Consider the following 23,930-nt stretch of genomic DNA (forward strand, 5'->3'; position numbering starts at 1 on the left):
TTTAATTGGTTTTCAAACTCCTAGATCTATTGAGATTCATTGAACTGTTCAATGGCATGTTTCAATCTCGAGTGTGCCCTTCAGGTTTTTGACTGGGATGCCGAAGATCACAAAACAAGGTGTGAAGTAACCATGCAAATTACTTGGTACCCTTAAGTGTTTACCCCTCAATCAATGTGCCGATTAACCACACACGCTCCACCGATACTATGATAAACATTAAGTTACCCTTTGCCTACCTTGTTAAATACGAGTTAGTGTGCCGGTTAACCAAACACGCTCCACTAACCGACTTAAACAAAGTGCAAAGTGTAATTTCATGGATTAGCACCTTATTCACATTTTCCTAAGTAACTAAGATTGGGTATTTATAAGTGTTTAGTTACTTAGTATTTATCATTAATACTTTTAATGAAGGGAGAATTATAGTCCTGTCAAACCCGTTCGGCTAACGACCCTCCACCAGTCAAGCAAGCGGTGGGTGAGAGTGGACACCCATTAAGTTGCCATTTTATAGGCAACAACCTTATACCCACCTTATAGACCAGCTTCGTGAATGAGGCGTAATAGCGGTAAGACTGACTTTACTCTTATACATATATATATATATATATATATATATATATATATATATATATATATATATATATATATATATTATTAACTTATAATATTATAAAGTATAAGGGTTGAATTTTAACTTTTAAAATTCTAAGGGCTAACTTGGAATTAAAGTATTCATAAGAGAAAACTTTACAAATTCCAAAACTTGAGGGAAAGTTTTGAAACTATTCAAAACTAATTAATTCCATAACTTATGTGTTTAAAGTAGTTTTAATCCAAAAACTCTTCAAGTTCCATAACTTGAGGACAAGTTATGGAAGACTTTAAACTAATAAAACAATTAACTTTTCTTTATTTTATAACTTATGGAATTAATTAAGGTTACACCTTTTTTTTTTTTTATTTTATTAAATGAAGAGACTCTTGGTCCTCCATAACTTGAGGACAAGTTATGGAGTCATAAAACCATTTAATTAGAACTAGACTCTTCATTTTTGTAACCTTTGCCAATTTTTATGAGTTTTATGATTCTTAAATGTGACTTTTCATATAACTTGAGAACAAGTTACAAAAACACATTTTAGAATCAATTCTTAGATTAATTTGGATTAAAACCAACTATCACATAATTTTATTCATTAATCTAAATTCACTCATAAAACAAGGTAACACAAGAAACTTTTGGTGATCCATAACTTATTCTTAAGTTATGGAATCCTTTAAAACATTAACACACTACTAGAAAAACAGCCTTTTACGACGCTCATTGCGCGCCGTAAAAGGCTCAGACGACGCGCAAATGCGCGTCAAGGAAGGCCCTGTCATAAAGAGAGACGACGCGCATTTACGACGCTCATTTACGACGCGCAATTACGACGCGCGTTTACGACACACAATGCGTATCAAGGAAGGCCCTGTCATAAAGGAAGACGACACGCATTCGCGTGTCGTAACCTTACGACGCGCGTGTTAATGACACGCAATGCGTATCAAGAAAGCCCCTGTCAAGAAAGGCCATGTGATAAATGAAGATGACACACATTTTTGCGTATCATAATTTTAAATGTTTAAAAAAAATATTATTTATAAATTTACTTATTTTCAAATTAAATTTGTATTTAATGTTTCATAATAGAAAATAAAATATCATATACAAAAAATAGAATCCATTGGATAAATTTAATGTCATACAAATAATCGTTCCATGGAATGATAAAACAAATCAATAAAAGTTGTAACAAAAATTTACAAACTAACTAGATACAAGAAATATAAAAAAATATACCCTCAAATGTTTTTCAAAGTCTAATATCCATGTCAGCTCTTCAACTCACTTCTGCAACCATTGGTGGTTGTTGAGTTCACCCGACATCCTTATTGGAAAAATCAGGGTTTCCTGCAACTTCTCTCACTTTGTCCACACCCTCAAGCCTCTTTACTGCAGCCTCATGAAACCTTAATCTCAATTCCAATCCTTGTATCTCATCTTCCCTTTGTTTTGCCCACAAATACCCCAACGGACCACAAATCAACTGTTGCACCTACAACAACGGAATTAAGTGTTTCAACTTTCAACTATATAAGCAATAAGCAGAAAGACATTTGATTAAAGGGTAAAGGGTATAACTGTAAATTCCAACCATTCCCCATAAATAAAGGTACTGTTTTCTGATGCACCCCCTGATAAGTCCTCTGTATTGTATATATATATATATATATATATATATATATATATATATATATATATATATATATATATATATATATATATATATATATATATATATAGGCAAGCAACTTTTTCATTATAGAAGAAGAAGAGGGTTGAGACTAGTAATACCTGGCTAGATCTAAATGGGCTTCTCTTGTCAAGACGTTCACACATCACACATGCATGGCTCAAATTTTATCTCCTGATAAATCATGAACACATAAATATGATTTCACAAACAAACAAACATGCAATGCAATGCAAGAACACCAGAAAACATACCTCATAGAGTTCGATTTCTTCATCTAGACTAAATCCAGCCCTCTCATTTAATTTTTATGTAATTTCAGTTGGTTTACCAGAACTCTTGACAAAAAACCTACCAACATATCTCCAAAAATAATATAACATATGATATGATTACACAATAACCCATCCCATTAGGCTACTGAAAGATATAACTAACTTGTTGAAAGTACCTGAGTTCTTCCTTCACGGGATCATAAAGCTTGAAGAAAATAAGTATATCATCCTTGCTTTTCTCAGGTGGTGGAAGAGGATGCAGCAAATCCTGAAAACAATGTTCGGTTCTTAATCGGGAGAATTAGGAAATTCAAAGGTACCGGACCGGCCGGAGTGAATATCAAATCCAATGTAAATACAAACTGTTCTACATTTATACTATACATGATATTATAATATATATATATATATATATATATATATATATATATATATATATATATAGATATATATGATACCTACAACTCTGTAATAAAAAAAGATGCAACAAACAAGAAAACAGAAATAGAAACAAAATTCAGAAACTATTCTGCATGGCTATACTATGTAAGGGCATGTTTCTTTCTTTTTCTTAAAGTATTGTTTTGAATGGATAAGTGATGTTTCTTTGGAATAACTGATATAGAGTAGACAAAGAATGTTTATTTTTTGGAGTGAATTACCATTTTACCCTTGCATCTATAAATAATGCTTAATAGCAAATTACTATTTATCTGAGAACTGTTATGACTTAAAATTGTAAACGACAAATCATAAAAATTGGAATATACTTAAAAAAAACAATTGCTATAAATAATGATACAAATGCAATCATAGTTGGTCAAGATATCATTAAGTAACTTGAATAAAAAAGAAACAAGTACTAAGTCCTATATGCGTCTGAAAGGACTAAGTCATTTCAAGATTTGATAAGAAATTAAAAAATTATGAGAAAACTGGTAAACTTCAAACTTAGAATGTGAAAGGGAAACGGAAACAACCCAGCCACATTAATTTGCAACAATCCACAAGTCATATATGGATTGAAAAAGTACCAAAAGGGACGGAGTACAAAATGGAAAAATCATAAACAGATTACCGAAAGGGAGAAACAAACAAGTTAATTGCTTGAAAATTTGTACCTCGTGAGATTCAAGGGCTGAAATCAAGGTTTTAAAAATGTAGTTCGTTGTTGGAGGGTCTAAGGTGTTATTATCATGTGGCTTTTTGAGCTTGAGCTTACTCTTTTTAACAACCATTTCCACCTGCATACACAAACACAAACAGAAACATATCCAGTTATGCTGAAAGATTTTTCAAATTGTTGATTAATTTTTTTTCATACAAACCCAACGCCACTTGTCCATCCCTCCGGTGGCTTCACAAATACAAAACCAGGCCCTTTATTTTAATTTATATTTTATAATAAACCCAAAAATTATTAGGTTTAATTCAATGCAACAAACAACAACCTACTATCATTGATTTGTTTATCATAGGTTTTTTGTTACTAAGAATAATACCTACCTGATTCAATACATAGTAGACTTTGAACCGATTAGGGTAATTAGAAGTCCCTCCATGGAACTTAAAAAAAAAGTTTTAAAGATCCTAACTTTATTCAAAAGATATAGAAAAAGGTTAGAACTTAAAAAAAAAAAGTTTTAAAGATCCTAACTTTATTCAAAAGAAGAAGAAGAAAAGACTCACTTCAATAGCTCAACCAATCTTGGACATACATTTGCTTCAATAACAGCTTGGATTTTATCATTTGTGCCATCTGAAAGATATGAAAGAGCCCAACAAGCATCTATCAAACTTCTTCATCGTTTGAATGAATAAGTTGCTGTAAAGCTGGAAGTGCAGGTTTTGTCTGTGAAAAGTCAAGACAAATCAGAATTCATCATTACAAATGTTGAAAAGATAGAGCCAAAAGAACTATGTGGGTAGTTTAGTCTTTTCAGAAACTAACCTGACTAAAAGAAGGTTGTGGTTTGCCTCTGCAAAAATTTGAAAGTGTCCATGTGGCATTTCGCAACATGGATAACTTAGCATGCTCGTTTAATTGGGATAATAGAGGAATCAAAGCACCTTGTGCAAGTACAAGGTCACGACATTTAGGGGAATCACCAGCAACATTTCTTAAAGCCCATACAGCCTAACATGTAGATAAAGTGAAATTGAAGTCATGATAATGAATTTGTGAATTGAGTTTATGAAATACAAAAACCTCTAAAAGATACCTATTCTCTAACATCATCACTTGGAGATGCAAGAAGCTTCACAAATATTGGAACAACACCATGATCAATCACCACTTTTGTGTGTTCAGATGTCCCCGAAGCAATATTAGTCAAAGCCCAAGCAGCCTCAAACTACAGAGAATATATATTGTTTATATAAAATACATGTAACTATTGTGTGTATTTTATATTATGTTACGAAATGTTGAATTTCACCTGAAGTTGTGGGAAATCCTCCCTTACAAGAAACTCAAAAAAGTGAGGAACAACACCGGATTGAATAACTTCTTCAATGGGAGGGCTGCGTTCTCGTTAAAAATGTAATGGATACAAGATAAGTAAACTCATAACTCAATGGAGTTATGCCTTTAACAGCTGCACTTATCATGTGAGGTGTCTCGGAAGCTAAACTGAAACCTAAATCATAACGATCCTCTGTAAAAAAGTTAGAAATAGATATAGTAGATATATAATTGAAACCCTCCCCGACTAGAAAAATTACCTTTCCATGCCCTAAAATGATTGAAAATGATAGTGGAGCGAGTACTCTATGACTACATTCATAATCATCACGGAAGATTGAGGTATCCATAAAATATGAAACAGAAAAATCATTTTTTACAGAACACTCGCCAATCAGATGATGAATCTAACAAACATAGGATGGAGAAGTGTGGTAAACCAGAGAGAAGACGAAGGGTGGTGGGTGCCTGGGTAGTTGTCGAGCAGTATGGGGTAGAGAGAGAGAGAGTGAGTGAGAGAGAGAGAGAGAGACTTGTAGATTAAGAGCATGGCGGATGAGGCATTTTATCAAACATGTTGCGTGCATCATCGATTCTTCCCCATTTACTGTATAAGTCGATTTCTCGATTTCTATTTCTCTTTCTCCCATTCCAGTCTCTGACTTTCTGTTGCTGTGATAGAGAGTTTCCTTCCGTCGCTGGGATTTGAGTAGTGCCACCACTCCTCCGAAGGCTCTGAGTTTTCTCAGTCTAGGTCACTAGACCTAATGTTGCTGGCAAGGGCAGGCGAGGTGAGATTGCCGGAGATGAGGGGCTCCATCGGCTGGGTGACACTGGAAAGCGTTGGACGGTGGGGCGGGGCTAGATGGAGGTCAGAGGTGGGAGGCGCCAACACCAAGAGAAACGTCGGAGGTGAGAGAAGCTGTCGACGTTGAGAACCGAGAAGAAGAGAAAGGGTTTGTCGAAGTGAGAAGGAGAGAAAGGGAAGTTGAAGAGAGAATGAGCAGTACACGAGGGCATAATCGGGGCAAGTTCTTGAAAAAAAAGCCCTAGCTACTAGGGAAATTAAAGTGGAGGGAGAAAAAAAAGGAAGGCGGGATTTTAAGTTTTTGGGATTTCATTTTCCCCAGATGGAACGCGCGCGTTCTATTAAAATTTATAAAGCGACAGTCGTAGACGACACGCAGGTGCCCTCCGTGTTTTTATTTTTTTTGTTTAGACACTAATTTTAGGGCACGCAAAAATGCGCGTCTGAAATCCTTTAAATTTTGGAAGAGATGACATTATTTTTTAGACACTCACCTTTGCGTATCATAAATAACTGCGTGTCATGGTTCGCGCGTCGTAAAAGGCTATTTTTCTAGTAATGACACCAAATTTTGTAACTCCATAAAAACTTTGAATCAATTTTTTTTTAAAACCTTTTCATATCCATAACTTATGGAGGTTTCAAAAAATAAAACTCTTTAGATCAAACTTTTAAAACTAATAAAATAATCATATCATTTTATCTTTTATTAAATTTGACCTAATTCAACTCATAAAGCAAATTATTCAAATTTTACAAATAATTAGTTTTTCACAAGAACAAGTAATTATCTTAAAATTTGACAAACTTCATGTTTTTTTTCTTTTTTTTTTTCCAACTTTGAAAATAAAATATTTGCATCCATATAACAGAAAACAACCCGTGTCTCTGATACCACTGTTGGGTTTTGAGCATTCTAACACTCCTAAGTGTACATGCAACCCTAAATACCTTGGATCTATGTTTTCTCTATTATACATGCAAATAAGAACTTCCAAGGTATTATCCTAATCTAGCATACAAAAACAATGAATGTAACAAGATAGAATACATACCTCTTGATGTAGAAAGTCTTCATGAAGCTTGAGTGCCTAGCCCCAATAGTGTGGAAGCCTCAAATGGAATCACAATCACCAAAACACTTAGAATAACTTGAGAGAATTCTACAAGTCATGAAATCGGCTAGCCCTTTTACTTCACACACTAGTAACCGATTTTGGTCTAGAATAAGATGCTTATATAGTTAGGGTTACACCATGTAAACCCTAATTGACATGGCCTTTCATTTCCATGATCCATGGGTACAAATACACCATGGAGCATCCATGGACCATCCTATGGGTTTTAGCCCAACTTAATTATCCATGGAGCATTAGCCCACTATACAAGTATGGATGATTTACACAATCAACCCATATATTTAATTAGTCTTCTTTTGATCACTTAATTAATCCTAGATTAATTCTTGATCAATACTAATTAAATAATCTTATTATTCTTATTATTAATATACTAGAACTTATAAATATTAATAACCATAAGTGTCTTATTTCTCTCATTATAGTCTATCCAAGTGCATGATGGTATGCAACCCAAATGGACCATGCCGGGTCGGGTCAAGTCTTACCAATTATAGTTATGGACTTAGACATTAATCCAACACAGATGTCTTCCAACAATGTTTCAAGATCAAATCCAACCGGATCCTTCTCTCTCATGAACCTCTCTGGGAGATGATGGGTTTTAGCCATAAGAACATCCTATGTGCTCATGCAACCCTAATGCTTGGATCTAGGTTTCTCTATTCTACATGCAATTCATCCAAGACTTTAAACCCTAGTTCTAGCATATAATTAATCATATTAACATGTGAAAGGGTTTTTAGATCTTACCTTGATTGTTATGTAGCAATAACAATCTCAAATCCTCCTTGTAATGACTTTAGAAATCTTAGAGTCACAAGTGTGACTCCTCTAATGGTTCACAAACACCAAGAGCAAGAGGATGAAGAATAAGGAGAGAGGAGGCTGCCCAAAATGTCTAGAAAACCTAGTGGAACTATTATCCTAGTTTTTGGGGTAAGGGTACTATATATACATGTAGGCTATTAGGGTTTTCAACTAGGAAATCCTAATTTGACTGCTTAAGCCCTAAGCAGACCATGGACCCTTTTAGAATATCCCTTGGACGATTTCTAATGGGTTTCCCCATAGAATTCGTCCAACCTATTATTCCAAGGTGATCCATAGCCCAAATGCAATTATCTTATAATTACAGTTCCAGTCCCTTAAGTTTAATTAATCTCTTTTAGCCACAAAATCAATTATCAATTAATTCTTGACTAATATTAATTAAACAATATGATTTCTCCTTTAATATATTATTCTCATAATATATTAATAAATCATAATTAATCTTTTCTCTCCATAATTCATCCTATCAAGTTGCTTTGGTGAAGGCAACCCAAAAGGACCATGCACCATCGGGTCAATTATATACCAAAATAGTTGTGGACTTAGACACTAATCCAACAATCTCCCACTTGGATAAGTCTAATAACTATTCTGCGTATGACTTCAGATCCTGATCTGCAATCGTAGCTTTCAAAGCCGCTGTCGACTCTGATCTTATCAGACACATGTCCTTTAGATAAGGGATCATATATTCCTCCATTCTAGATATCGTACAGACGTGAGACATGGATTGAAATCATTCTCTCAGTCTATATGTTGTTTCCCGATTTCCGATGACTGACAACAGACTACAATTGAACACATCAAATTAGTCTCGGCTTAGCCAAGCGCTTAGGGTGTCATCACTAAATCATCGAGGGGCCCAAAGATATTGCTTTCATCCTACTTTGGATAAAAGGAATGGATAAACTTTGATTCAATGCTTGCTTGTACTCACTCACCGAATCACACACAACAATATGTTTTATGACACCAAGTTACTGGTGCGTTTACATATTATCAATGTGTAACCGACTCGCAAGATACAACTCACACATCTCGGTTTCAAGAATATAAGTTGTTATCGTCTCACCAATCACTCGTGATAAAATCCATGAAGTGATCCAAGTGAGTGTGGGCGTAATCCAATGATCAAATCATATTCATAAGCACTCATGAACGTTGCAGCAAACATTTGCTTATGTCTAATACACTTTAAACAATCCACACACCAATTCACGACATTCTTCATTCATACCTACTTCCAACATATGAATGACTGTGGTCCGTTCGAATAATTTAATTTTTCTGAACAAATTTAATTATTCAGGAAGTCAAAAAATGCAAAGTGAAACACAAGAATAATACTAATCCCATATGGCCCCAAACTCCGGGTATAAATAAAACATTTTATTTAATCACCATATTGATTACTCATTATTTGTTGTTTCGGGCAATCAACTTCTTACTTGAATTATAACACCAATTGTCCCATGCTCTTAGTATGCACACAATGTTTACCTACGGTCCTTACTTTGTGAAATAGATCAAATGAACACATTTCCAATCATACTCATTTCACAACTCCCAATCCTTATCATAAGTATAAGAATATCAAATTCTTGCCACTTATAGAACATGCTAGATTCTAACATTTTATGAAATGATTCTTTCGTAAAGTCATAGCTCAAAATCATCAAGACTTGGCTAATCTCTATCAGAAACAATTCTATAGATATGATGTCTCTCACTCAACGTACATTCCTTTGAACATCCTTCTTGCATAATAGTTTCGAATCTAGATATAGATTCTCAATATCCAACTCCCAATATGGAAACATTTCCATATTTTCCATATGACAATTCATTCTTAATAGAATCTTATCTATTCATAATAATGTCGATATGGTCCATCCAGTACCATACTTCCAACTACTCACAAGCGACCAATCCTCAGCGAGCTTTGGATTGTCCTTTGATAGTTGTTTAATTATCTTAGTCAAAACTGATTCTTGTCCTTTTTCCCTCTTAATGTGCTAGACATTTGGAAAATTTTAGAATGGTCAAATATTATAGCACTTGCAATTGATCCTTTACCCGAAGCATATGAGACACGATGCATAATGTCTTACATAACGATCTGATACTTTATCAATCTTTTGCCATAATATTTTATGTGTCATGTTCTCACAATTCGAACTATGAAGAGGGATGCCATAATCATAATCGAAATTTTGAGAACACACTATGTATCCTTGACTAAATTTATTAACATTCCACAACCTAAGCCTTTAGATTTGAAATGAAGCATAATATTCTCTCCCTTAATTATAGCAAAACACTTATTCAATCCTTACGACTTTGCAAAGTATAACTCTTGTTTTCTATAATTAATATTGCTAACTTGCAATACTTGCCTTAATAATCATACAAGCACAACATTTATGCTCCCACTATCATGATGATTATTATCATATAAGCATAACACTTATGCTTCCACTAGCTTTGACATGATAATCCTTTATCTAAGTTTCTTAAACTTATACACCTTTGCCTTAGATAGCTCAAATGTGTGTCTAAACAATTCAGACTAATTGCCAAATCTCACAATTCGAATTATGGAAAGGGATACCGTAACCATAATCGAATTCGAGAATACAATTTTCACAATCACTATCTTCTTAAAATCTCTCTTAGTGAAAGCATTTCCTCACATTCATTCTTATGAAGGAGGGAATCTGTTGGGGTGCAAAGTTATTCATTCATGACTTTGTAAATGTTTGACTTTTGTAAAACCCACTTGCATGTGGTGCTTTAGCCTTTAGACCCATTTGTTAGAGAGTGAGAGAGAGACATGTAAACACCTCTATAAATAGTGGGTTCATACCACTTGTAGAGGTGTGCTTGAGAGATGTAGAAGTGAGTGTGTAAGTGTGTGTTAATTATGTAGTCTAGATCTAGATCTTTTTTGTGTAACACCATATACATTCAATATATCTCTTAAACACCCAAATCACCATGTTCATTTGTGCAAGCTTTAATTCCGCATGCCAAACCATGTTCTTTGTCACTACAATTGGTATCAGAGCTTGGTTTTCACGATCAACGTGACTTTTGAAGAATGATTCTCGGTTTGGCAATTTTTGTCGCAATTTGAAGAATTTTCGTGAGTCTCTCTCTATGATCTCTCTTAATTTCATTTGATTCGTGCGTTGCATTTTTTATTTTTGATCGTTTGACTCGTTGGATCAAAATTTTCTTTGAAAAACCCATTTGTTGTGATCCAATAATTTTTTGTTGATCAAGTCCCGATCCAATCTAAAATTTGTTTGTTGATTTGATTCTAAAGCTTCAATTATTCGTTTGAATCAAGATTTAAAACCAAAATTAATTGTGATCCATTTATTTTTGATTCAGCCCAAATTTCAATATATTACTGTTCATCACGAGCCTGAACAAAAATTTTGTGTACTGTTCAACAAATTCCACGCCCAAACTTCTTGAATCTGTTACTGTTATGAACATTTTTGAGCTCATAAATCAATCGATGCGATATCAATATGATTGAAGCCCAAAATCATTAAAAGTTTCGTTTGAATAAATCTATTCGTCATCAGCTCTCACGAACGTACAAAGGTTCATAAATCTATCTGATTCTAATGATCAAACATTTTGTTTGTGTTTCTTCATTCCTAATATTCGATTTCTGCTTGTGATTCAAAACTTGTTAATCGATTTAATTAGTTTTGTTCTATTGCAAATCGATTGTGATCAAGTTGAAGTTAAGAAATCGCCAATTTCTTCCTTGATTTGGATAAAATTGGTCAAGAAATTTGAAATTGTTTTGAAGAACACTCAAGAACATGTGAAGAATAGTTGGATAATGATGTTTTGATCTGAAACTACACACTTGAATCAACAATTTCTTGTTTATTGATTCTTGACTTAGAAAAGTCAATCTTAGAAAAAGTCAAAGATGATTTCTAAGGGCTGATTCGTGGAATTGTTAGAAGAAATCGATAGATACAAGCTGTTTTGAAGATTTGGATGTTGAAATCATATTCAATTTGGAGGTTAATTTCGAAATCGGTTCTTGATGTCAAACATAGCTTATATTTGCTTCTTGAACAATTTTTTGAAATCGAATATGATTTTGATTAGAATCGATAATGATTAGAATCGATTGATGAACAAATTGTCGATGCGAAGTCAAGATGAAATTGATAATTGATTTTGATTGAAGAGTTGGAATCGATGGCTAATTTGTGATGTCGACTCGCTGTTGATGAAAAACGAACTTGGAAGGCTGATGAAATCGATTGCGAAAGTTTGAGTCTGGGTTTGTTGTTTTGTGATCGATTATCAAGGATAGATGTTTGAAGAAGTTGATGATTTTGAAATCGATGTATAATCAAATAGATGAGAGTTTGATAATGAAGGATTGTAAGCTAATTTCGCAAGCTTGGAGTCGATGGATCTGTGATAATTTTGGAATGAACTGGAAAGATTTTGGAGTCGTTGATGTCGATTTTGAAAATATAAAAATCGAGTTCACATCTATGGATCGATTCTGATGTTGAATTGGATTCACATATGAAATTTTGTGGTTCGCATCTGGGTTTCCAACATCACCTCGCATTTGGTTATAGAAATCAAAATTGAGTTCGCATTTGGGTCTCAATATCAATTTCGCATATTTGGTTAAATTAGGTTAAGATGCGAAGTCTTCTTATCCATGATTCGCATTCATGTTTCACGTGCGAAGAGTCTAAGATGCGAAGTATTTCATAGTATAACATGAATTGGGGAAGAAAACAAATAGGTTCGAATTTGGCCCCTTATATTTTCACGAAATGACACAATTGGTCCAACTTTGCAAATGGGGTTATAAAATGACAATTATGCAGAATTTCCATTTTGCATCCCTGCAGTCTTCACAAGATGATAAATTTTACCCAGTTTCGCATTTGGGGTAAAAATTATGAGAAATGGGAATATTTTCAAATTTGGTCCCTACAGTTTGTGCGAATTTACACATTCTACCCAGTTTCGTAAATGGGGGTGTGTTTCGCATATTTGACTGTTTTTGGCGCAAAGGGTCACTGTGGAATTTTGAAATTGACAATTTCTACCCATTTTTGAGATATTTTGTCAAAGGCGGTCCGTGAACGAAGCTAAAAATTCAATATTTTTTGGATTTTTCGGATTGAAGCACAATGTTTATGCCACATGTTAAGGGGGAGTTTTGATACGAAAAATTCCGAATAGAGCACGTTCTTTTTCCTTTGGAGTTTTATAATCAAATTTCGATTATAAAATGGGGGAGAAGTTTAATATGGAAATTCGAACTTGAATTTTTCATATTACGCGGATTTGAAGACTGAAGTGATCTTGAAGTTTTGAAGATTACGAGATGATGCAATTGGAAGTTCGGAAGTGATGTATTCGAAATGGGTTTGGAATTATTGAAGATTTTTGGGGTGTGTTTTTATGGCAACTTTAGGTGATTATTTGGAGTTTGGAATACTCTTGATCATTCGTTGCTGCTCGGATTGTATGGTCTCACATCCTAGAGCCCAAATTGAAGAATCATGGAAGAATTGAAGATTGAAGTTTGTGTCGACATGTGTCACCTTTGAAGCTCGAACCGCATAGTGCTTGATTTTGGAAGATTTGAAGTGGGTCATTCATTCCTAACTTTGAGGGGGAGAATTTTGGGGTGCAAAGTTATTCATTCATGACTTTGTAAATGTTTGACTTTTGTAAAACCCACTTGCATGTGGTGCTTTAGCCTTTAGACCCATTTGTTAGAGAGTGAGAGAGAGACATGTAAACACCTCTATAAATAGTGGGTTCATACCACTTGTAGAGGTGTGCTTGAGAGATGTAGAAGTGAATGTGTAAGTGTGTGTTAATTATGTAGTCTAGATCTAGATCTTTTTTGTGTAACACCATATACATTCAATATATCTCTTAAACATCCAAATCACCATGTTCAATTGTGCAAGCTTTAATTCCGCATGCCAAACCATGTTCTTTGTCACTACAGAATCTTATGAAACTTAGATTTTAGTGGTGTATGTGTTCCTATCCATGCGAATTTGCCCAAAACCAAAGTTTGCGACAAATCCAAACTCATATGGACCGAACCTTCTCAATCTTGATCTCTTGCCTTATGGTAACACGGCTGCCCACCATGTCTTCCAAGTAGTTAAGTAGCTCACCCTTTCCTTTCAATGTACTTTTCATTGATCAAAGTGCTTGCCTTTTTATGCGTTCAAATGAGAACTCATTGAGCTCACATGCATAATTAACTCAATTGGAATCACACAGAAACAAGATAGTGTCAACATGATAGGTTGTAAACCTCAACTTGTGTGCTAGTGATGATCGGTGAGGTTTATTCTTGATTAGTTCTTGAAACCTTTCAAGACCATTAAGACTCCCACTGACTCCTTGACATATAAGAATCTCTTGTCAACAAACATTTATTGGCAATCAAATATTCAAGAGTTAGTGTAGCTTTTATCAAAACACTTCACAAAATTGGTCCTAGTTGGTCTTTATCTTATCCAAGACATCACAACTTTCCACATTTGATGAATGTTATAAACCTTCTTAAGACTTGTCACTCAACGTCACAATCTTAACTCTAAGACTTGGTTTTGGAACGAAGTATGATTGGCTTCTTGATTTAACCATTTCTCCAGTTCTTGATTCCTCTTCTCATACATACAATTGCACTAAGACTCACTTAGAGGATCAATTGAGATATGGTTCTTAATCATTAATACCTATCATAAAACATAATAAAAGGTACTCTCCCTTCTTCTTAGAATAGAGAAACTTTTATCTTTCTGCCTACTTGATTCTTCTTTTTTCGTTCTGCTATTTATTGAAACTCTTTCAATCAACTGAGAATTACACTTAATCTCATAAGTATAATCATTTTTACTCAACCTTAGTAAATCATGACGAATATCTTTGTTACTCTTGTGGTGTACTTGATCAACACACAACCTTGAGTACTCGATCTCCTTGTCCTTCACTTGACACTTTGTCAACGAATTAGTCTAATTTCCAAATATAAAATTTCTCATTCATCATGAAACCAAGTTGTATGATTCCATGTTTCTGTCCAATTGAAACTTGGGCGATCAGAAACTTTCCCTATTTGGTAAATTCTTGACATTTCCACAAATAACATAATTCAGAAACAAATCCATTATTGCTAATAAAAGAAACATTCAAACATCAATTTTTCATACACGCCATTGCAAGGATAAATATAAAATCAAAATCTATTTTACTGCGGAAAAATTTGTCCTTAGAATGCAATTCAATCAAAAACTATGTTAATACATATTTCTTAGCAATCTATTCTAACTCTAAGTAGTAACTCAAGAATCCAATCTTCAAGCAATGCGATCGAAATCCATTTCTTCACGATTAGATTCTGCTCACTTCTTCCCTTAAGTTTCCTTTCTTTTCTTTGATCCTACAAAACATCGAAATGCAATCATATCACATCATGTATTAAGAATCTAGAATAGGAACTTAAAAAACTTAGTTAATGGAATTTACCTAAAGTAGAGCCATACGTTTTGACTCTCCCATCTCTTAGTTCTCTTAGGTAAATAGGGCAGCTTCGTCTCCAATGCCCCTTCTCTTGGCAATAAAAGCGAATTGACTCTTTTGGAACAACGCATGGAACTACTTTAGACTTTGCCTTTCTCTTATGATCAAACTTTTCGATCATGGCATGTCTTTCGTTGCCATTGCCTATATCCATAGAGGTCTGGAAGGCAGATCCACCAATCAACTTTGCTTTTTCCAGTACGCCAAATCATTGCTGATTCAGCAGCAATAAGCGTATAGGTGAGATCAATGAGGGTTACGTCGTGGTTCATCATATAGTACTCTCTTACAAACTCACTATATGAGTCAGGAAGTGACTAAAGAACCCAATCAACAGCCAGCTCCTCACAGACAACAGATCCCAACATTCTTAATCTATCAATGTGTGACATCATCTCTAGGATATGTGCACACACTGACTTTCCTTCTTCATGTTTACTTGCCAAAAGGGCTTGAGTGACTTTGAACTTTTCAATCTTTTGAACTTGTGGGTTAGGGAGAATAATAGGAGGAGGTGGAGGAAGTGAAGCATGATCTCGTGTTTCTCGATCGAATCGTGGGATATCATCTTCATGTGAAAAGCTTGTTCCACGGGATTTGGGAAGACCATAGTTGTCATACTTTGACATCTACAAAACGGGAGAAAAATTAAATTCAAGTTAGTTGATTGATTGAGTCCTTAATAAATCACCCAAATGAGATATTAAGGCTAGGACCCAACACAATACTCTACAACCTAGAAAACGGATGCCGTAATCTAGTTGCAGAATATTTGAAGGTAAGTGAATGACGATTCACTAACTTCCTCCATGAAAAACGAAAAAGAAATTTAAGTTTTAAATCTATTGAAATTTTTTATATCTTTTGAGATTCATTGAACTTTTCAATGGCATGTTTAGATCTCGATATGCCCTTCTAGTTTGTGACTGGGATACTGAGGATCATAAAGCGGGTATGAATAACCATGCGGACTTACATGGTGCCCCCACATGTTACAGTCACCTATTCGATGTGCTGGTTAACCACACACGCTCCATCGAACTATGACAAACATTGAGTCACCCTTTGCTACCTTTGCTTCGAACAATTTAGTATGCTGGTTAACCACACACGCTCCACTAACGTCTTCGCAAGGGAACAAAGTGTAATTTCATGGAATTACATCAATTCACTTTTGCCTAAAGTAACTAAGATTGGGAATTTGTAAAAGCATTTGGTTACTTTTGTACTTCATTATACATATAATGGAAGGTTTCTGTCCTATCCTACCCGTTCGGCTAACGACCCTCCACTAGTCAAGAGTGCATTGGGTAAGAGTGGATACCCATTCAATCATCATTTTATAGGCAATTTCCTTAAACACCCCTTATAGAGCAGCTTCGTGAATGAGGCCTACTAACGGTAAGACTGACTGTTTACTCATACATATATAATATTAGACTTTTAATGATATATATATATATATATATATATATATATATATATATATATATATATATATATATTATAGGGTGTATTTTACACTTTTAAAATACTAGGTGGTCAAATTTAATAATTATGCTTTTAATTTAATTAAATGTAAACCACAACTTTATGGGTTTATTAAGTCTCTTTTAATTATACACCTTAATTAATTAATAAAACCATAAGGGCATGATTTGAACTTTTCAAAACAATACTAGGGTTTTAGAATTTGACATTTCTAAATTAAACTTTTAATCAACTTTTAAATTCCAAAACTTGAGGGCAAGTTTTGAAACATTTCAAAACATTAGAGTTTCAACTATTTAAATTTCAAAACAAAACCTTTAAGTTCAAATTTAAACCATAAAACTTACATGGGCACAAATGAAACTTTTTCACAACACAAGGATCAAATAACAAATAATAGAAATTAAACAAATAATTTTGTCATTATCTATATTTGACCCAATTTCAATTTCTTGGAAGATAAGTTACCCAATTAATACAAATAATCAACCTTTAATCATATAAGGAAGTTATTATCTAATCAATTGGTAATTATCTTTTGTTTAATCAATGATATACTCAAATATAAGATAAAATTCGAATATTAAAGACCCAAAACAATTAAGGCAAGTATCCTCAAGCAAAACAACAAGAAATCCCGAAATCTGCTCTTTCTGACGCTCGAACTCACCTAGTTCCTCTATGGACTCGCCGAGTTAGAGCAACTCGCCGAGTCCACATTGGAACTCGCCGAGTTCATCAGTCAGGGAGCCAAAAAATGGATTTTGAAGCTTGAACAAATAACCAAGACATCAATACAATAGAAATCAATCAAGGATCTGATACCACTGATGGGTTTTAGCCATAAGAACATCCTATGTGCTCATGCAACCCTAATGCTTGGATCTAGGTTTCTCTATTGTACATGCAATTCATCCAAGACTTTAAACCCTAGTTCTATCATACAATTAATCATATTAACATGTGAAAGGGTTTTTAGATCTTACCATGATTTTTATGTAGCAATAACAATCTCAAATCCTCCTTGTAATGACTTTAGAAAGCTTAGAGTCACAAGTGTCACTCCTCTAATGGTTCACAAACACCAAGAGCAAGACTGAAGAATAAGGAGAGAGGAGGCTGCCCAAAACGTGTAGAAACCCTAGTGGAACTCTTATCCTCGTTTTTGGTGCTTAAGGGTACTATATATACATGTAGGCTATTAGGGTTTTCAACTAGGAAACCCTAATTTGACTGCTTAAGCCCTAAGCAGCCCATAGACCATTTTAGAATATCCCTTGGACGATTTCTAATGGGTTTCCCCATAGAATTCGTCCAACCTATTATTCCAAGGTGATCCATATCCCAAATGCAATTATCTTATAATTACAGTTCCAGTCCCTTAATTTTAATTAATCTCTTTTAGCCACAAAATCAATTATCAATTAATTCTTGACTAATATTAATTAAACAATATGATTTCTCCTTTAATATATTATTCTCATAACATATTAATAAATCATAATTAATCCTTTCTCTCCATAATTCATCCTATCAAGGTTCTTTGGTGAAGGCAACCCAAAAGGACCATGCACCATCGGGTCAAGTACATACCAAAATAGTTGTGGACTTAGACCCTAATCCAACAGGAGAGTCATCTTTGATGGCTCCAACTTTAATGTTTGGACCAGGAACATCAGGATGGTCACACGTTATGAGGAAAAGGAATATTTCCTCGACAAGGAGCTGAAGTAAATTGACGAGTCTACTACTTCTCCACATGAGATCGCTGCCTTTAGGGCACATGATAGAGATGCCACCAAGGTGGCATGTATCATGTTGGCCACAATGACAGCTGAACTCTAGAAGTCCTAGAGGACTTTTACCCTTTTGAGATGCACATGGACCTGATGGAAAGATACCATCGGAGTGCTTGTCAAGAGAGGTGTGAAATCATCTCTTCCATGATAACAACCCAAATGAAGGATGGTGAATCAATCATGGGACACTTGCGGAAAATGCAATGGTTTGTGGACCGTTTGCTGAAGTTGAATGTGAACTTCCCTGAGGAGTTAGCTATTGACATCATACTGCAATCCTTACCTACTTGTTTTGATCAGTTCCGAATGACCTATCATATGAACAAGGAGGAGGTCACACTCAGCAAGCTTCAAGGACTTTTGAAGACCACCAAATGTGGTCTCAAAAGTAAATTGGTTGCTAATACTCCTACTCCTAACACTGCCCCTGTTCTAGCAATCGGGCATAGTAGAGGGAAAAATAGGAAGACCCCTTCGAAGGTTACCAAGGGAAAGTCTCTTGATGGCTCCTCTTCGAGTGGAACCAAAGGTGGTTCCATCAATCCTTCTTCTAACCCAAAGGAAGCTGAATACTTCTATTGTCATGATAAGGGGCACTGGAAAAAAAACTGCCCCATGTACCTGCAAGATGTTAGTGATGGGAAGGTTAAACCTACCCATGCAGGTATTTACACTATATTGTCTAAAAACTCACCACATACTACTTCTTGGGTTCTTGATACAGGTTGCGGTATTCATATATGTTTTGATTTGCAGGGCTTAAGAAGAAGTGAGGATGTGAAGCACGTAAAGATAAACTTGATCACGGGGAATAGGAAAGCTTCACATGTCATCAAGATTGGAGTTTATTCTTTATTGCTAAGTAGTGGGTTAATGTTAGATTTGAATAAATGTTGTTACTCGTCTGAAATGGAGTGAAATATTATTTCTTTTCACGTTTTGTACAAACAAGGATTTAATTTTTCATTTGATAATGAATGTGGTGGTATTAATGCTTTTTATAAAAATGTTCTTTATTTTAAAGAATTACCTTGTGATGGTGTATATGAAACTGTGTCGGTTGTAGACAACTTAGGAAATAATATTTTGCATATTGATTCTTCCACTAGTTTGGATAAGGCATCCTTGTGGCATTGCCGTCTTGGACATGTTAACAAGAAGCGCATAAGCCAACTCCAAAAGGATGGAGTCTTGGAGTCATTTGACTTAAGGTCCGATGATAGTTGCGAGTCTTATTTTGTTGGGGAAATGAAAAAGTCACCAATCACTGGTACTTGTCCTAAGGGTGAGGTTTTGTTGGACCTCGTATACATAGATGTGTGTGGACCCTTCAGAACCGCCACAAGGGATGTTAATCGCTTCTATGTGACTTTTACTGATGATTACAGTTGACATGGGTATGTCTACTTAATCCAGCATAAGTTAGAAACCTTTGAAAACTTCAAAGAGTTTAAACAGGAAGTGGAGAATCAATTGGACATGAACATTAAGATGCTCCGATCTGATCGAGGAGGAGAGTATCTTAGTACAGAGTTCCTTGACTATCTTAAGTAATGTGGAATTTTTTAACAATTGACACCTCCCAGAACACCACAGCTTAATGGTATTGCTGAGAGGTGCAATCGAACCTTGTTGAACATGGTTCGTTCCATGATGAGTCGAGCTTCGTTACCAATCTCATTTTGGGGGTATGCCTTAGAGACTTCCGCCCATATCATTAATCTAGTCCCTACCAAGAAGGTTGCCAAAACACCTCACAAGATGTGGACTGGGAAAGTTCCCAATTTAGACCACATCAATATTTGGGGTTACGAGGCTTTCGTGAGATGTGAGACTCAGGACAAGCTCGAACCTCATAGTGTGCGGTCTATTTTCATCGGCTACCAACAAAAATCTTTTGGTTACCTCTTCTACAGACCCGGTGAGAATGTGGTCTTTGTGGCAAGCAGAGGAGTCTTTCACGAGAGAGAATTTATAAAGCCAAGGAAACAGTGGGAGGAAAATTGACCTTGAAGAGAATCAAGAGTCAAGTGGTGAAGGAACCTCAAACCCTAGCAATCAACTTGAGGAGGAAACTGTTGTTGAACCAAATGACGAGTCTGTACCTCTGAGGCGTTCCACTAGAGTTTGGAATCCACCTGAGCATTACTATGGTTGTTGGATAAGGTGTCTAAGTCCATAACTATTTCTGGTATGTACTTGACCCGACCCGACATGGTCCATTTGGGTTGCATGGCACCATGCAATTGGATAGACTAAATGAGAGAAATAATACTTGTGGTTTATTAATATATTATAAGTTCTAATATATTAATAATATTATTTAATTAGTTTGATCAAGAATTAATTTAGAATTAATTAAGTGATCAAAAGATAACTATTTAAATATATGGGTTGATTATGTAAATCATCCATAACTTGTATAGTGGGCTAACAGGCTCCATGGATAATCAAGTTGGGTTAAACCCATTGGATGATCCATAGAGGCTCCATGTGAGTTACAAACCCATGGGTTATGGAAATGAAGAGTCATGACACATTAGGGTTTACATGGTGTAACCCTAGATGTGTCAACACTATATAAAGCTCATGTTTCTCCCAAAATCGGCTACACATGCATGCTTGAGGGCTAGAGCCGATTTTTAGAGTGTTATACTTTCTCTCCAAGTTTACTCCATAGCATTTGGTGTTTTGTGAAGCATTTGAGGCATCCAACATAGGGTGCTAGTTAAAATTGTTCCCCATGTATGCTAGATAGGATCATAACCTTGGAAATCAACTTTGCACGATAATTAGACAAACATAGATCCAAGGTTATTAGGGTTGCATGTACACTTAGGAGGTGTTAGAATGCTCAAAACCCATCAGTGGTATCAGAGCCTAGGCTTGCTTGTTTGTTTGTTATTTGTGCAAAATTGTTGGAAAAAGTCGATATTGTGCAATCTGCCTGCTGAACTCGCCGAGTCCATGGGAGGACTCGTCGAGTTCATGTGTAAATTCATACTACTTGCCAAGTAGGTTCATGCACTCGACGAGTAGGAGCCTCAGAATGCAGATTTTAGACTTTTGTTGCTGGAAATAGACTAGAAACATTACCCTAAACTGTTTTGGTGTTTTAAAACTTGTTTTATTTGGTGTAATGTTTATGCTAATCCATTTACAATGACAATTATCAAAATTACAAGTTTTTAATTATAATTTATGATTCTTGAAATTGTTCATATTCATGTTCATGAACTTATGAAGATTAGATGATCATAGGAATTCTTTGTAACCTACTTGGTAGTTTAATTCTTTATCATAATGTGTTTTAATGGAGTCCATAACTTGTCCTCAAGTTATGGAAAACCCAAAGTCACACTTTTATTAAAGCCATTAAAAGAACAAAAGAGTTATAACATTGAAGTGTCTTTAATTTTAATACTCAATTAAATTCATAAGTTATGAGAAATGAAAAGTTTTGAAAGTTTACAAAACTTGCCCTCAAGTTTTGGAACAAGTCATATTAAAACTTTAGTTCTAACCCTTAGAATTTTAAAATCCAACCCTTATACTTTATAATGTTATGAGTTTCATAATGTATGTATATATATATATATATATATATATATATATATATATATATATATATATATATATATGTATGTATGTATAAGATCAAGTCGTTTTACTGCAAGTAGGCCTCATTCACGAAGCTGGTCTATAAGGGGGTATAAGGTTGTTGCCTATAAAATGGCATCTTAATGGGTGTCCACTCTCACCCACCGCTTCCTTGACTGGTGGAGGGTCGTTAGCCGAACGAGTAGGACAATGACTTAAAAATTCTCATTAAAAGTATAATGATTATTATAATGTAACTAAATGTTTTATAAATTCTGAATCTTAGTTACTTTAGGAAAAATGTGAATAAGGTGCTAATCCATGAAATTACACTTTGCACCTTGTTTAAGTCGTTGGTGAAGCGTGTGTGGTTTACCGGCAAACTAACTTGGACTTAACAAGGGAGGCAAAGGGTGACTTAAGGTTTTTTCATGAGGTCGGAAGGAGCGCGTATGGTTTACCGGCACAACGATTAAGTGAAAAATATTAAGGGTACCACGTAATTTGCATGGTTACTTCACACCTTCTTTTGTGATCCTCGGTATCCCAGTCACAAAACATGAAGGGCACACTCGAGATTGATACATGCCATTGAAAAGTGAAATGAATATCAAAGAATCTAGGAATTTATAAAAAACCAAATAAAACCTAATAATTTATATTTCGCTTTCATGGTGGAAATTGGTGAATCGTCATTCACCTACCTTTCAAATATGTTATAACTTGGATTACGGGATCCCTCTTCTAGGTTATAATATATTGTGATTGGATCCTAGCCTTAACATTACATTTGGGTGTTTTATTAAGGACTATCTCTATATCTAAACTAAACTTATTTTCCTCTTTTCAGATGTCTTCCAACAATGCTACTCCTGGCTCAAACCCTACTGGCTCCTTCTCTCTCATGAACGTTTGTGGGAGAGTCATCTTGGATGGATACAACTTTACTGACTGGATCAGAAACATCAGGATGGTCACTCGTCACGAGAACAAGGAATATGTTATTGACAAGGAGCTCAAGGTGCCTGAGCCAACTGCTACTCCTGAGGAGCTTGCTGAATATGAGGTTCATGAAAGAGATGCTACCAAAGTGGCATGCATCATGATGGCCACCATGTTAGCTGAGCTCCAAAAGTCCTATGAGGACTACTATCCTTTTGAGATGCACCAGGATTTGATGGACCGCTACCATCAGAGTGCTCGTCAAGAGCAATATGAAATCCTCTCCTCTATGATCACAACCCGAATGAAAGATGGTGAACCCATCACAAGCCACATGCAGAAAATGAAAAGGTATGTGGATCGATTGATGAAGTTGAATGTGAACTTCCCTGAGGAGTTAGCAATAGATATTATTTTTCACTCCTTACCTTTCTGTTATGATCAATTCCGCATGACATACCATATGAATAAGGAGGAAGTTACACTTAGCAAACTTCAGGGACTCCTAAAGACCGCATAATCAGGTCTTAAAGGTAAGTCGGTTGTGACCACTCCTACTACTACTCCAAACTCAGCACCTGTCCTGGCAATCGGGAAAGGTAGAGGGAAGAAGAGAAAGAACCCTTCGAAGGGTACCAAGGGTAAGACCCTTGATGGC

At 35.2% G+C, this 23,930-nt stretch overlaps 1 pseudogene; it reads right to left on the reverse strand.

Moving 5' to 3' along the window:
• Nucleotides 1-1,925: 1,925 nt before the first annotated feature.
• The window catches only part of LOC122195230 (uncharacterized), a 37,597-nt pseudogene continuing 15,592 nt past the window's right edge, over nt 1,926-23,930 (reverse strand).

Source organism: Lactuca sativa, chromosome 1, assembly GCF_002870075.4.
Source record: "Lactuca sativa cultivar Salinas chromosome 1, Lsat_Salinas_v11, whole genome shotgun sequence".
Lineage (NCBI taxonomy): Eukaryota > Viridiplantae > Streptophyta > Magnoliopsida > Asterales > Asteraceae > Lactuca > Lactuca sativa.